The sequence below is a fragment of the Ursus arctos genome, unplaced genomic scaffold (genome assembly GCF_023065955.2).
Source record: "Ursus arctos isolate Adak ecotype North America unplaced genomic scaffold, UrsArc2.0 scaffold_9, whole genome shotgun sequence".
Taxonomy (NCBI): Eukaryota; Metazoa; Chordata; class Mammalia; order Carnivora; family Ursidae; genus Ursus; species Ursus arctos.
This window is the reverse complement of record NW_026623111.1, coordinates 21,161,969-21,178,659: the sequence shown is the minus strand read 5'-3', so window position 1 is coordinate 21,178,659 and position 16,691 is coordinate 21,161,969. Positions and strand designations below refer to the sequence as shown.

The 16,691-nt window shown below is 38.9% G+C and overlaps 1 long non-coding RNA gene across 1 annotated transcript in view; it reads right to left on the bottom strand.

Moving 5' to 3' along the window:
* The window catches only part of LOC130543247 (uncharacterized), a 35,125-nt gene extending 22,432 nt beyond the window's left edge, over positions 1 to 12,693 (bottom strand). Inside the window, exons 1-2 of the long non-coding RNA XR_008958446.1 lie at positions 12,586 to 12,693; positions 11,546 to 11,681 (exon numbers count right to left, since the gene is read on the bottom strand). This is a non-coding gene — a long non-coding RNA (uncharacterized LOC130543247). The remainder of the gene's footprint in view (positions 1 to 11,545; positions 11,682 to 12,585) is intronic.
* Positions 12,694 to 16,691: the final 3,998 nt, after the last annotated feature.

Here is a 16,691-nt window from a genome sequence, read left to right as displayed (position 1 = left end):
CATAAATGTCAAGACATAATTAGCTTAAAGGTCAGGTTTAATTACAGTTGTTGAAACTGAAATACACTAATTACTGAAACCATGTTGGAAAATTATTTTAATGGTTTAGAATGTTTTGTTGTTACCTTTGTTTTTACCAAATGATGGTTCTTATTGCTGATGAGAAGAACCAAAAAAAAAAAAAAAATGGTGATGGGCATTTGCTTCCCTGTGTGGATGGAAGCAGAGAACAAAACAGAGTGCGGATGGAAAAGCCCACGACTCCAAACAGCTCCGCAGAACAGTTGCCCCACGTTATTGTATTATTAATCATTTTCTTATAATCGGTGCTTTAGATATAATTTTAATGAAGCTTCAAGGAAGGCTCGATGCATTACACTGTATCAACAAAGGAAGCACATTTATCACTCGGTTCGCAGGTTTAATGGCAAAACAAATCAATAAATAAACAACTGGTGAGAAAATAACTCAATAAGTGGAAAAAGTTGTTTACCTGTAGGATTTCTAAGATTTCTACCGGGAATATTTATTGACTCACCTAAGTATTTTTGTTGAGTTTTTTATCATCTTTTTCCTTTGGGTTTCCAACGCCCAGAAAGTTTGAACAATCTTTCATTTAATTTTATTTTGTTTTGTCTCCTGTTTTGTTTAAAAGGAAAAAAAAAAGTAATAATACCTTTCAAAGTTGGGCTCTGTTTTAAAAAAGAAAATAAAAGAAAAAACTGCACAAGGAATTTAAGAGATAAGCAACCACAGTTACTACCAGAAGCTCCTCCTATTGGTAAGAAAGGGCCTTTGGAAGATATGGTCTGAATACTGATGCATATCCCCATAGGGGAAAAGGAAGTTTTATGCAGTGTAGTTCTCGTATGGAGATTAGCACGTCTGAAGAGAACTAAAACATCAATTTCTGGAGGAAAAAATATTCTTAAAATGAGGCAAGAACTTACAGAATGTGTTTTGTCGAAATGGAGAAGAAAGGGCTAAGGAAACGGTGTTTTACTCTCTGAAAGACACGTTGAGGGAGACAGTTTTAGTGAAGACAGGAGAAAACGCATGACACCAAAGCATTTAAGAAGCTCCAAAGAACCCACTTGTGACAAAGCCAGAGCTGAGCTCTTTGCCAGGGAGCCACAGACAATGCAAGGGGAGTCTGCACTCTGCTCTAGTTCAATAATGGAAAAAGAAAATGACATTTCATTAAGAGTTGCCTGCCTTCCAGGTACTTATGACATTGAAATCAGTGTGGACATAGGGCATTAAAGCTGACATCAACATAGTTCACCCAAGAAGTCATTTACTTAAGATTTACAGCCAACTGCAAGAGAAAAGTGAAAATTTATGAAAGGTTTCCATCTGGCAGGCTATATCATTAGTATTCATACTGATAGCAGCAATGATTTAAATTTCTTAATCTAAGTGAAGATATGCATCAAAAAATTCCCCTAAAATATGTCTAATAGCTCTAACTGACTTCTTTATTAGAGTCTGCCTGGGAAAAAAATGTCAGATATCAATGAAGAAGTCATCAAATGTTAATTTCAGTCTATTCAACTAATAGAAATTCATAATAAAGTGGCATCATTGTGGCTGAAACCCCCACCCAAACTCTCTGAAAGAGACACAATAAACGCATACTTTTCATTGCTTTAAAAAATAAAACCTGATTGCCGTGTTTGATCTGGTTACAGCAAGCATTTCAAGTCATAACAATGATTATTTGTTAAATATCAATAGCTCTCTTGGGGGATGGAGGCGGGGTGGGGGGAGCAGGCTTTGGCACGGGTTGTTCAGGGACTATGAATAAATCCTGTTAACAGAGAGGAGGAAATAAGTATAAATCTCCTACTGCAGGAGAAGCAGTGTGCCATTCATTTTTCTGAATTAAAGCACACTGTCACTACAAAATGCCCTCATGTTGTCAAAACAGGACTGTGTAAGAAGATAAACCCTTGATACCCTCTCTTAAAACTGTAGATAGAGAAGTGTTTAAAACAAAAAGACATGTGGTTTACATAGCAGAAATAAACCCAAGACTTAGAATATCCTCCAATGGTACTGGGTATAGCTTACAAATATGTTCAAATTTAAAAAAGGTTAATACAATTTCAGGGATTCCATATAAGATACCAGAGGAAAAAAGACACGATCAAGAGTTCTAGGATCAGGAGGCAGGCTGACATTAAATTTGATTCCACCCGGTGACCTTGACACAGCTGTTTATCCTGCCTGGTCTTCTGTTTCCCCATCTGGAAAATAACGCCCAGCTCATAGGGTTGTTGGACTATGAGTGAGATGTTGGAAGGAAGCTCCCAAAACAACCGTTCACAAAGAGTTTCTAGCTATGAAAAGCTTTCCAAGGTTCTCCATGGAACTGAAAACACTGTGTGCTTTGTGGAGCTCCTAGGCCCTTCCAACCCCAGAACTTAGGTGCAAGAGTTAAAGGAACAAGATACGATAGACACTATTAGTTTTCTATCTTGCTAAGGAAATGTCAGTTGCACACAGATATGTCATATAAATATGCCAGGAAAATAGACCGCTCCCATAACCTAGGAAATAATCATGATTGGTTTTATGTTGGGTACATATGATCATAATTAGAGCTATTAGTCAAATACTTCTGGCTCTCTGCCTTACATGTACAAGGTAGTCTTGCATTTCCTGGCTTTTTTGTGTTTTTTGATGGGACTATGTTATTCATCATAATTAATGGATCAGGAATACAAGTAACATTGGGATTTAATGAATTATGGGAAACCCTCTCTTTTCCCTCTGGCACAAGATGGTGGCTGCTTGCTCATCCTGAGTCTCTGAATGATGATGCAGAAAGAAATCCCAAGCAATTCACAACAGGCATGGTTGTGACCAATAAATAAACATTTGTTGTTGCAAGCCACTGAGATTTTGGAGTTGTCTGTTTCCATAGCAGGTCCTGAATTATCCTTACTCCTACAATATATACTTCCTACTGGGACCAAATGAAATGAAGAAGAAATGAAGAGAGAGGTGCACTCGGGAAAAGACCTCACTCTTCCAGCCAGAGTTGGGAGGGAATATCAAGGTAGACTTCATAAAGGAAGTAATGCTTGAAATGAAGTGTGATCTTAAAATATTTGAGGGGTTTACTAGATTGATTGTAATAGGGAATGAAATGCATTTCAGACACAGAGAGTAGTTGACTACGTAGACAGGGACAGGGGGTAATGCTCTCAAAGATTTGTCTAAAGAGATAAGCAAGATAACAGAGATGTCCTTACAGTTTTCATGGTATTTGAACTTTATTTGGTGGGCCAGGGGCTTTTCCCCTATAAAACCTATGGAAATTGTTATATATCCTTGGACAATCCCAGATTTTGAGTGAAATAACAATGACAACATCACCATCCCTAACGACGGTTGTCACACGGTGTATCCCATGACATAAAAAAAAGATCAGCTGCAGCTTACACATAACCTCATCTCTTTCTAGTCTATTCAGAAAAGAATATTGGAGGCCAAAATTGTGAGATTCCTACTTAAAAAGTAAATCACTGCTGATCTTCAATTCCTTAACTTAGTTAGTAGCAGACATTCAATTCACACTTTACAAGTGATCCTAAACCACGATAGGTCCTGACAAAGAACTTCTACTACAGGCACTGGGAGCCATCAAAGAATTTAAAGCAGGGGAATGACATAACTAGAGATGCACATTTTAGAAAAAAATTCCTAGGAACAATGGGGTGGATGGAATTAATGGCGCAAAATGATATTGAGGACAGCATTTAAGAGAGCGTAGCAATTATAGGCTGTTACACCGTACAAAGAAAGACAAGAAGGGGCATGTGTCCGTCTGCCAAATTCCAAGAGAGTGAAAATTTGTCTTTCTTGACGTCTGTGGTTATTTGAAAACTACCTTCAGATAAACTATCCTTTTTTTCCTCCCAGTAATCTCTCAGTAGAAGTGCTTATCCACCCGCTTCCACCATATGTCTCTCCTTGCTCTCTGTCTCTCCTCCCTCATCATTGCTTCATCCCTCCCTTGGGAGAACTCAGAAGTATGCTTTAACACCTTGAGCAGTTGCACAGTTGGTGGAGTGGAGTGTTTTTCCCTTTTCCTAGAAAACCATGGTAATAACAATCCAGGTCAAGATAATGAGGGTCTGCACTGAGACAGTGGTAATGAAAGGAAGAGAAAGAAATAGAACAAGTTGATGGTAAGCTTCAGAACTAAATACACCTTTATATTGACAGTAGAACCCACTTTTCTGGTTGAATTGTCAGATTCCTAGAATGTTGTAGGCACTCAACAAATATTTGCTGAATAAACATGTAAGTTTGACAAGCAAAGTGCAAAGCATTGAATGTATGAAGATAGTTCAACAATGATGCTTACTCTAAGAGCTTCTAGCATTGTGATTGGCCCAAAATCTTAAGGCATAGATGGCATCCACTACCTCTCCTTCATTTTCTCATGGAAGTCATTTTAAATTGACCACTGTCATTTTTCACTGTTTTGTTGGACACATCATCAGAAGCCTTCAGAAGACAATGCTCCAGAAAATCATTGTCAGTTGATCCAAGTTGGTGAAGTAAATGGAACCCAATCACCATTTATGGGACTTACTAACGTATTTAATGAGTTGAAAGGAATCAAGCAGCAAACCAAAAAAGAAAGAACTATATTCTGTGCTTTATTACTACTCTCCTTTTAATTATGTTTCTCGGGATTCTGTCCTAATGAAGCAAAACGAGAGCATTTGAGGTCAGCAGATGCTGGCCGAAAAGTCTCCAGTCTCAAGGGCGGTAGCAATGAAGAGTAGGCCTGTGTGGGTTGAGGAAGGGTGGAAAGAATGGAGTGGGTGGGTTGGCCTATGCAAGCTACTTATTTTGAGAGAAAAAGAAGAAATTTGTTCTATCTGTTTTGTTACCACAAAATCTGCAAAGATTCCTCCTACATAGAACTTTTCAGTACAAACCATCTAAGACAAATAAGGGTTATGAAAACCACATCACACCAGAGAGAAAGAACTAGATCATCAAACCCTTCTCTCAAAGTGAATTCACAGAGTTACCAGAGATAATATCAGCCACTCCTCAAGGTCCCTTTTAGTAAACCGAGGGTCAGAACTCCTTCCAGTAATGGTAACAATCACTTATCGAACACATAGTGTGTACTAGACAACGGGGTAAACATTTTGCATATTCTATCAAAGCCAAGACTATATCTCTTTTGGAATCAGGAATGGTGAAAAGCCACCCCCCTTTTATTTTATTTGTATCATTATCCCCACATGACACATGACAGGAATCAAGGCTCAGTAAGATTAAGGAACTTGTGCTTATGTCACATAAGAAAGAAAGTCTGTCTGGTTCCAAAGCTAAACATAGGAACCACTATGCTATACAGAAACTGCTAAATGTCATTTTTCAAATTACAGCCAGGCAGCTGGGCTAAGACTGAAGCTTCAGAAAACAATACAATCCCCATGTGTCACAGTAACACTTCTGTTTAGGAACATAATACCGACAAGTCTCTGAAAATGAACACCATGCAGCAGACCCAACCTGTTTAACGACTAACAGTGTCCTGCTATGTACTGGCTGACACTGGCATATAAAACACCTTATGAGGCCTTTATTGACCTGTTAATGTCACTCCCAGGGCTAACAGAGTAGTACATTATCTACAATGGAACTGTGGAAACCTGTATCCAATGGCAATCACTAGGACGAACCCAGAAACACAGAGTTCGCCTGGGCCGGCTGCCATCAAATCAATGAAGAACTTTGGCTGGTGAATCTTCTGAGGGCAACACCACAGAGAAAGCAGTGCCCCGGTGAACTGACTGCCTCTCTTTTTCAAGAAGTAGACACCACTCTAGCCTTGGCAATCACTAGATGATCTTACATTGCATCGGGCAAGAAACAGGACATTCTGGAAATGTGCTTTCTCAACATTTGGTGCCTCAAAACTAGGGGAAGAAAAAAAACCTGGCAGAATTATTTGGAAAGATGAAAAATGTAAGCGCCATTATGAACCCTTTTCCAATGGTAAATAACCAAGCTTTTATTGGATGGATGTAATTAGAGACAGATTTCAGTGCAGCTTGGACACAGCTGCTTCGGTCCTCCTGGCACCAGACTCTTGCTGGATCATTCTGTGGCCATTGGCAATTTAGCCAATCAGTTCCACCTCGGTGCACCCAGCTGACCTCCTTCTTCAGTGAGATGATGGACCTGCTTATTAAGACTGCTCGGAATACTAAAATGAAGTCTCAAAATCTCAAAGGCACCTTGAAATATGCACCTCTGATGACATTTCTATCAGGTTTTATCTTACATTGGTGTTTGTTCTGGGTATGTTTGTGTTTTAGGAGGCCCTTGGGAAATAGTTCCTACCATCAGCCTGACACCTCCCTGTCGCTGCCAGGTCATGGTTTTTGCTTCTCCCAGAGATCAGAAAGAATTTAAGTACAATGGCTATTGTCTCTTTGCCTGGGGGGAGATGTACAAAGGCCTCTGTAAATCATTAAGAGAGAGACTGTCTGCAACAAAGAGCAATATTTGTAAATTCTCTAGACCCCTTTGGGTTTTGGGGGGGGGTTAATAATAATTTTTTATTATGTTATGTTAGTCACCATACAGTACATCCCAAGTTTTTGATGTAAAGTTCCATGATTCATTACTTACGTATAACACCCAGTACACCATGCAATATGTGCCCTCCTTAATACCCATCACCGGCCTATCCCAATCCCAAGGCCCCTTTGTTTTTAAACCCAAATTGCTTGTTCTTTATGGATATGTAAAACTGGGGGAAAGTTGTCTCTGTATAACCTAAATATGATCATACAAAATAGGGATTGGATGTCACCACCACTCTCAGCACCCATCTTAACAGCAAGAACACCTTATCCACACCTGGGTCCAACAGTCTTCAGACCAAAGAAGTCCCAGTTTCCACAGGGTTCTGAAGCAATACGAATAATACTTGGCATTTGTTAGGAAACAGGAACGGGGAAAACCCTAGACCAGTCTTTGCCCTTTAGCATTTTACAATTTTAGTCTCCTCATCATCACAAGAATCAAGTGTTCTCTGGTCAGGAGAAGAGAGGTAACACCAATTTGCACAGGGCCTAAAATAATCCATCTCTACCCTACATGGTGAGTAACTAGAGGACTCTGGGCATAGCCCTTGCCTCCCAATGCAGGCACAGAACTGTTCCTTAAAGTTGCTCCACGGATGTTTATTGCATTGAATTACAGTCAACATCGATACACTAAATGTCCTTTTCTCAGTTTGGCACTGAAGGGGTAACACTATTTTATAAAAGCTCTAAATGTAGTCCTTTCTTTGTTTTCAAGGTGACTACAAATAGAAATGACTTCTTTATTTTATTGGTACTTAATTCCTAAACACAAGGAGACTGAATATATCACTGTCTGTAGGGAAGAGGTCCAGCAAATAGCCATTGAGCAGTAATCTCAAGAGATGACTCTATCACCCTTCACACCAGTGAATTATTAAAAGCTATTATAGTTATTAAGAGCACCCTCACCCCTTTCCTTTGTCTGAAAAAGGCATTTTATTTAGATAAAATCCAAATTCCTTACTGTATTAAATACTACTGCTACATAAAAAAAAATGACCTGAAATTTAGCAGCTTAAAACAATATTACTTATTACCTCACACAGTTTTTAAGGGTCAGAAGTCTGGGAATGGTTTAGCTGAGTCGTTCCAGTTCAGGGTCCCTCATGGGCTCGCAGCAAGCTGTTGGCTAGAACAGCAGTGATCTAATAGCTTGACTCGGGCTAGAAGATCCACTTCCAAGCTTACTCATGTTGCTGTTGACAGGAGGCTACATTTGCTCCCCCTGAGAGCCTCATCATAATGTTATTCTCAAGATGGTAGCTGGTTTCCCCCAGAGCAAGTGATCCACAAAAGAGGGAAGGATAAAGAAGGAGAGCACACATTCGAAATGGAAACTACAATGTCTCTTATAAGTAATCTCAGATGTCACAAACCACAACTTCTGCTATATTCTGTTGGTCATACAGAGTAACCCCACTACAATGTACAAAAGGACCACACAAGAGTATCATTGGGGTCATTTTGGAGTTTTGCTACCACACTTATCAAGGCCCATAATGCCCAACATGATATCTTCCTGCCTTGGTCTCATGCAAACTATGCTCAAGCAACATGGCTCTCTTTTAATTTAATTTAATTTAATTTTAATTCCAGTACAGTTAACATACAGTGTTATATTAGTTCCAAGTGTACAATATAGTGATTCAACAATTCCATACATTACCTGGTGTTCATCACAACAAGTGCCCTTCTTAATCCCCATCATCTGTCACCCACCGTCCCTCTGGTAACTATCAGTTTGTTCTCTAGAGTTAAGGGTCTATTTCTTGATGGCTCAGTTGGTTAAGTATCTGCCTTTTGCTCAGGTCATGATCCCAGGGTCCTGGGATCAAGCCCCACTTCGGGCTCCTTGCTCAGCAGGGAGTCTGCTTCTCCCCCTGCCCCTCCCCTGACTCATGCTTGTTCACTTGCTCTTTCTCTCAAATAAATGAATAAAATATTTTTTAAAATTTCACTTGAAAAAAAGAGTCTGTTTCTTGTTTTGTCTCTCTTTGCTGCTTTTTCTTGTTTCTTAAATTCCCCATATGAGTGAAATCAAGTTTTTCTCTGATTTATTTTGCTTAGTATTATACTAGCTTATTATATATAGCATTAGACTTAGCATTATACTAGGTCCATCCATGTCATTGCAAATGTCAAGACCACATTCTTTTTTGGCTGAATAATATTCCAGTGTGTGTGTGTGTATGTGTGTGTGTGTGTGTGTACCACATCTTCTTTATTCATTCATCTATCAATGGATACTTGGGTTGCTTCCACAATTTGGCTATTGAAATGATGCTGTTATAAACATAGGGGTACATGTATCCTTTTGAATTAGTGTTTTTGTATTTTTTGGGTAAATACCTAGTAGTGAGATTACTGGATTGTAGGGTAGTTCTAAGAGGGAAGTTTATAGCAATATAGCCCTACCTCAAGAAACAAGAAAAATATCAAATAAACAACCTAACCTTGCACCTAGAGGAACTAGAAAAAGAAAAACAAACAAAACCCAAAACCAGCAGAAGGATGGAAATAATAAAGATTAGAGCATATATAAATGATATAGAAACTGAAAAAAAAACCACAATAAATCAGATCAATGAAACCAGGAGCCAGTTCTTTAAAAGATCAACAAAACTGATAAACCTCAAGCCTGACTCATAAAAGAGAGAGAGAGAGAGAGAGAGAGAGGACTCAGACAAAATCACTAATGAAAGAGGAGAAATAACAACCAATACCACAGAAATACAAACAATTATAAAAGAATATTATGAAAAACTATATGCCAACAAATTAGACAAGCTAGAAGAAATGGATAAATTCCCAGAAACATATAAACTACCAAAACTGAGGCAGGAAGAAATAGAAAATCTGAACAGACCAACTACCAGCAAGGAGTAATCAGTAATCGAAAATCAAAAAAGGGTCACCTGGGCAGCTCAGTTGGTTAAGCATCTGCCTTCAGTTCAGGTCATGGTCCCAAGGTCCTGAAATAGAGCCCTGTGTCGGGCTCCCTGCTCAGCAAGGAGTCTGCTTCTCCCTCTTCCTCTCCCTCTGACCCTAACCCCACTTGTGTTCTTTCACTCTCACTTGTGCTATCTCTCTCTCTCTCAAATAAATAAATTAAATCTTAAAAAAAAAAAAAAAAAAACTCTTAACAAATGAAAGTCCAGGACCAGATCAATTCACGGGTGAATTCTGCCAAACATTTAAAGAAGAGTTCAATTTATTGCTCAAAATAATCAGGAGAGTGTCTATTAAATATAAAAAAAATTTCAGAGATTTGGTACTCAAAAATGCAAAATTTCTGGACTGTCCCCCCAAATTTCTAAAATGCTTATCTGTAAATCATTTAATTTTAAATATTTATGATTTTCATAGTTTTTGTATCTTCAGATCTAACTAAAATACAGGAGTTAAAATATTAGCACTTTAAAGTAGCTTTCCAGTTTGATAGTTTCCAAGTGTAAAACACAATGATACAGCTTATAGATTTGATAGTTCATTAGCATTGCAGCTTTCTATGTGTATAAAATAGAGAGGAGTTTCCAAATAAGTTACTCTAAAGTAAATAAGAGGGTGGTAGAAAACAGAAAGACAGACCAACAGACCAACCCTCAGTTCTCATAGAGGTTCTTAGAGGGGGTGGAATGAGGGAGGGACAGACATGAGACACCAATGGTTTGTAAGATTCTATTTCTTAAGCTCTAAGTACCGGATACAAAGGTATATGTTTTTGTAATCTACATTTCTGTATGCCTGAAATATTTAGTAATTAAAAAAATAGACTCACTGATCAATTACAAAAAATAAAAATAAAAATAAATAAAGAAGAGTTAATACCTATTCTTCTCAAACTATTCCAAAAAATAGAAGGGAAACTTCCAAATTCATTCTGTGAGGCCACTATCACTCTGATACCAAAACCAGATAAAGCAACCACAAAAAAAGAGAACTACAGGCCAATATCTCCTCTGATGAACACAGATGCAAAAATCCTCAACAAGATACTAGCAAGCAGAATACAACAGTACGTTGAAAAAATCATTCACCACAATCAGTGGGATTTATTCCTGGGATGCAAGGTTGGTTCAATATACACAAGTCAATCAATGTTACACATCACATCGATAAGAGAAAGGATAAAAACCATACGATCACTTCAATAGATGCAAAAAAAAAAAGCATTTGACAGAGTACAACATCCATTCATGATAAAAACCCTCTACAAAGCAGATCTAGGGGGAGCATACCTCAACATCATAAAGGCCATATATGAAAAACCCACAGTGAACATCATACTCAATGGGGAAAAACTCTCAGGAACAGGACAGGGTTGTCCACTCTCACTGCTTCTCTTCAACATAGTATTGGAAATCCTAGCCACAGCAATCGGACAACAAAAAGAAATAAAAGGTAACATGGCCTTTTGTCAGTTCTTGGAATACCCTGAAATATTTCCTTCCTTAGTTTCTCTTCAGGTGCTCTTCCTTATGCCCGGAATGATTTTCATCAGTTCTCCAGATGGGTAAATCTTTCTGGTCAGTTTAAACACCAACCTATCAGAGAGGCGTCCTCAAACCATCTACTTCAAAGAACTTTCTCCATATGACACTCTATTGTTTCTGTCTTTCATAGCACATTTGTACTTACTTTTATTCAGGTATCTACTTGCTGATTACTTTTATCTAAATATAAAAAATGTCATAAAGACAGGGACCCTGCCTGTCATGTTCACAATTGTATCTCCATTGCCTGGCAAAAAATTGGTGCTCAATAAGTATTTGTTGTCTGAATGAAAAAGGCACAGTCAACAGTTCTTCCCAGTCACCATCTTGTTTTCTAACCACCTTGACTCACGCCTACACAGTGGGCGGAAGACATTTCCCCAAGTCAGGCATCAAAGAAAACCTTAAGATACTTACTCACTGCCACGTTCCGCCATCTCATGACTCAGCCTCCTTTAAATGGTCACAGACAGCCGAGTCCAAACTGGTTCAGCGCACTCAAGATTTCTCTCACCACCTTCTGATGTGGCATCAGGCTCTTCTCTGAAAGTCTCTGGAATGTTAATGCACAGTCAACTTATAATCTTCCAGCTAAGCTAGCCTCTTTTGATCTCTGGCAACTAGCTTCAACCCAGTTGCCACATACTCAGTTTCTACTGCTCAGACCAATGTCTTTACTGTATTCTGTTTGTGTGAGCTCTCTTACCCAAGGATATCAAATTCCTGATCTTTCTCAGCCCCTCATTCTTCAGATTTGTCTGGCTCCACTCCTATACTCCTCCAGAACTCCCAGAATCCCTGCCTGGGTCCAGCAAGCAAGCATCACCCTGAATCTGAACAATGTTAGAAGTTCAGACAACTGGTTACTCCTTGTTTTTCTATGGCCTCTTGTTCTCTAGAGATCTCTTTATCATTTGAACTCCCATATACAAGGTTTTCAGATGCTGAAATTCTTTGAGTTTATCTTTCTTCCATTGGTTGCAGTTAGGGCACAACTGCGGATCTTAATCAGGTGCAGGATATCTAGAAATACTTTACTGAATGGTCCATACCTTCAGCCCCAATTCTGCACTGCAAAGTGGAATCTGCCAGTAGATCTATGTTCAAGCCCAAATTCTAAATTTATCCTAGTTTCCCGATCCATGAAGTAATAATATAGGCTTAGATGCTCTCAGAGGCCTTCCTAAATATTCAAAGTGTAATACACAATGCCAAGTCACATGTGGCTTTCCTTAGTTTTTTATCTCTGATCCTTCTGGTACTTCTGAAACCAGATGCCGTTTCCTTCGGCAACTCGCATGAGCTCCAAAGCCCCAGTTCTTCCCTTTGTATGCGTTCCCTTAATCCAATAGCTTCCAACCTCTGCCTGGAACCTTCCTTCTTCTCCTTTTCTCGAAAATCCTTAGAAGCAGCTTCCCCAAATGTGAATGGTTCCACACCCTGAGACTCGTACTAACCTCCAGAGGTCTTTGTACAAATCATCTTTGCCATCGTTGCTCCTCTTCACTGGTACAGCTCAACTTTCTAATCAACTGAGACAGTCAGAGAGGCCAAAGCGTTTCTCTGTTAACACCCTTCCATTAACATCCAAGGCCAGAAAGAAAAAGAGGAAAAATAAATAAGAAAACTAAACTGTTTGAACCTGAAGGCCAAAATATAGATACTATTTCTCTTTTCAGCTCATTATTGGAAGATATTTCAAAACACATTCTCAAAATCCATTTACATAAAATGTTCTCAACTGTCTTTGCTTTCATGCTCAATAACCCAGAATTCTTATGCAAGTTTTGGACACTCAGAATTAGAGCTGGAGTCACGCTTGGGAATTGTTAAATACTTGTTAAATAAAAAAAACAAATCATGAAATAACAGTCTGTACATATTACATTCTGTTTCTAACATTACCTGAGCCTCTCCCATTGCTCTCTGTTATATTTTTGGGCATACAAGGAATCAAAAGAAGAAACTGTGTTGTCTTTACTAGTAAGCAAAGTATCTTTTTTATAATGTTTAATTTAATAGTGTTGACAAAATTCCGATCTTTTAAACTCTTTACACACACACACACACACACACACCAGAAAACCTTCTAGGGAAAATTTCCACCCAATAACTATCACAACACATTCAAACACAATCTGCTTTCATTAAAAAATACAGTAATTCTACTCATGTTTCACATACCTCAGGAAACTTTTCACATTTCTGAGAGTAATAAAAGGTTACTTTTCCTCAACCTGAACCCCGTTTCTCCACATTCTCTTAAAACAACTTGTGTCAGAAAATACTTTTTTCTAATCTTCTTTTTAATTAAATCCTTACTGATATTTTTCTGTAGAAAAACCAAGAGATATAGTTCGGAGTCGGTGGTTAAAGAAACCCACTTGTGCGTTCCTATCAGAGGTTTTAAACTAAGAGGATTTCATCAAAGTCTATCATGAAAGAGTCCCTCAGTTATGCAACATACCAAGAGAAATAAAGTGTCTCAAAATTATCTCCTCTTGAGTACCAGTCCCTTCTGCTTCCTACCACACACATTTTAGCTATATTGTCATCTGTTTAAATTCATTATTAATTATTTTTCTTTTCTTTTGAGGTTGTTAATTGTTGTTAATCTGCCTTCAAGACAGGTTAAAATCACGCAAGCGAATGAACATCTCAAGGCAGGAAATCCATTCCACAAGCCTGCTTGATTGTCATAACTTATCCAGTAATTTTTAATAAAATGATGGTTAAAGGACTGGTTAGAAAGAACCAAGTAACTCTGGTAAAATTAAAAACCATTCCTTTAGTAGGGTATTAAGTACATATGAGAAATGTGATTTTCTTAGTATTAGATCTCTATAGTTTTATGTAGAGATACAAAGACATAAATTATAGATCAAAGATTTGTACAATAACTATGTGCATTAGGATAAAAGAATTAAGCAAATCATTATTTTACTTTATTGAATATATCAAGCTATTTCATACATTAACTATCAACTGCTTTGCCTTGAAAAAGAAACAGGTATCATGTATCATGTATTCCAAATGTTAAGGAAAAATAAAAGAGAGAAAGCTATCAGTAAAAAGGAAGGATTAAAATGGCAAAAAACAGTAACAGTTAATTTTTTTTAAATCTTGATTTACTGAACATTTTCTCATTTTCATTTCTGATTCTCTTATAAGCAGAATCTATGATATGCTACACATGTTTTTTGTATTGCCCACATATCTGCCCCCAAACTCAATTCTAGATCTCTTTCCTCCTTCTCTATGTTTCATCCAGTTCTAGGGCATTCACGTGCTTCCATGGCTTAAATTACCACGGCGATGGTTCCCCAGACACTTCTGCTTGGAATTCATGCCAACATATCAAAAAGCAATCCTGTTGTCTTCTATCCCAAAGACTCTAGCCTCGTCTCAATTTTCCTACACAGACATAGAAATCACCATATTTATATCTATCCAGTTTGGGTACTTGAAAATAATTTTTCATCTACCTATTGCTTCTGTCTACAGATCAGTGTCCAGACTAGAGTTTCAGCAGTGTGATTGTTCTCAACCCACTTCTTCCTTTTCAGTACTTAGCCAACATCATAGACCTAGCTATTGTTATATTCAACCTAAATTATTTATACGGCTACTTTCTGAGCCCTCACTCCTGACTCCCAAAGGACCACCATCAATGGATTAAGACTTTATCAAAAGACGTTAGCGCCACATACATAGTTCTCGAAGAAGGAAGTCTTCTTCCCAAGTTTTTGTCAGGTTCCTGAGCTTTCTCTGTCTGTGATCATGGCAGTAACCTACTGTTTCCTCTTCCAGAATATCCAGAAAAATTGCATTTTCCAAACTCCCTTGCAGTTGGGTTGAGGCCATTTGGCTGAGTTCTAGCTGGTGAAATGGGAATGGGAATTACATTGTCATCTTGCCTGCCTGATGCTTAAAACACCCCACATGATAACCTCATATCCCTCTGTGGTCACATTGGCGGCCACCTGTCCCAGAAGATATAGCAACAGATGGAGGAGAGCTACCCTACCCCCATTAGACTGTAGTAGAATGAAGAAATGAACTTACATAATGTTCAACTCCTGAAATTCAAGGGTTTCTTGTTACAGCAAGTGGCATTGGCCCCTACCATTTCCTTCTACCTCCCAATACACAGGCCCTTGGGTGAGATGGCCAAAGACTTTGGGAACACAAAGTGAGTAACTTCCTTAATCTATATTCATACAGTATGAGGGACAAAAACTAGAGGAAAAAGTAGGCCATCAAAATGGATCCACAACAAGAAATTATAGGGATATATGATACAGTCAGTGCACTGCAAAGCAGTACATGAGACGTCCTGCTCAACTGAATTGTTAATAAGAAGACTTAGTTAGTTTCAATCACTTCCTGTCCAAACCTGCTTGATTCTTTTATTAACAACAGGACTGGCTGCAGGCGTCCTATAAACATTTATCTTTTCTGTCTTAAAAGGACCAAGAAACTGTCCCCAGAACCACTCCCACCTTACAACTAAAATAAAATGTCCAAACTCTATCCCTTCATAGTCTACCTTGTTTTCGATGCCCTTCTAATTGCCTCCAGACTACCTCATTGGTTTGGACTCTCTGCCTAGCTCTGGATTTCAGCTTCTTCCAGAAACTGTCCCTTAGGTCTTCTTGGACTCCGGGCTCTGTAGCATGGGGCCAGCCCAGAGCTTGCTCGACAGCTAGCCCAGGCTCTGGGAACTTCAACCCGTCCCTCAAGGCCCAGGGCACAACAGCTCCAACTTGTTAGTTTTGAAGTATGTCAATCTCGCTCAGGACCTTAACTCTGCCCACATGCCTGTAAATAGCCCTGTCATCAAACCAGCTTAAAAAGATGATTGAAATTTCTGTTTTCTACCAGGAACTTGGTAAGAAGAAAAGGAAAGGAAAAAAAGAAAAGAAAAAAGAGAAGAAGGAAGGAAGGAAGGAAGGAAGGGAGGAAGGAAGGAAGGAAGGGAGAGAGGAACAGAGGGATGGAGGGAGGGAGGGAGAGAGGACGGGAAGAGAAGGAGGGAGGGAGGAAGGAAGGGAGGAAGGAAGGGAGAGAGGGACAGAGGGATGGAGGGAGGGAGGGAGAGAGGACGGGAAGAGAAGGAGGGAGGGAGGAAAGGAGGAAGGGAGGGAAAGGAGGAAGGGAGGGAAGGAGAAAAAGAAACAGCAGAAGCATTATGGTCTTTGTAGATGCGGCCATTATAAATTTGGAGAGGCGCGTAGTTCAATCAGAACACCCCGTTCAAGAAGAAACAGCACAACTGCCGAAGTGACTAAATTAAAGTAGTTTGAGCCATTTGCAATCCACCGCAACCCCAGATACAAATCTTAGCAAATCTTCGTGGGTACAGATGCAGAATATTTGGCATAGGCTCTTCCCCTGTCCCTGGAAATTCAGCTGCCAATGACACTCTCTATGTTAAAAATAATAATACAAATAAAAAATAAACACCTTGGTATGTTGTTTCCGTTGCCATTTCAAAAGAACTAATTGTCCCTACAAGGGGTTACTCCCAACACACTGCTCTCTTGTTTCTTGAATCAAACCC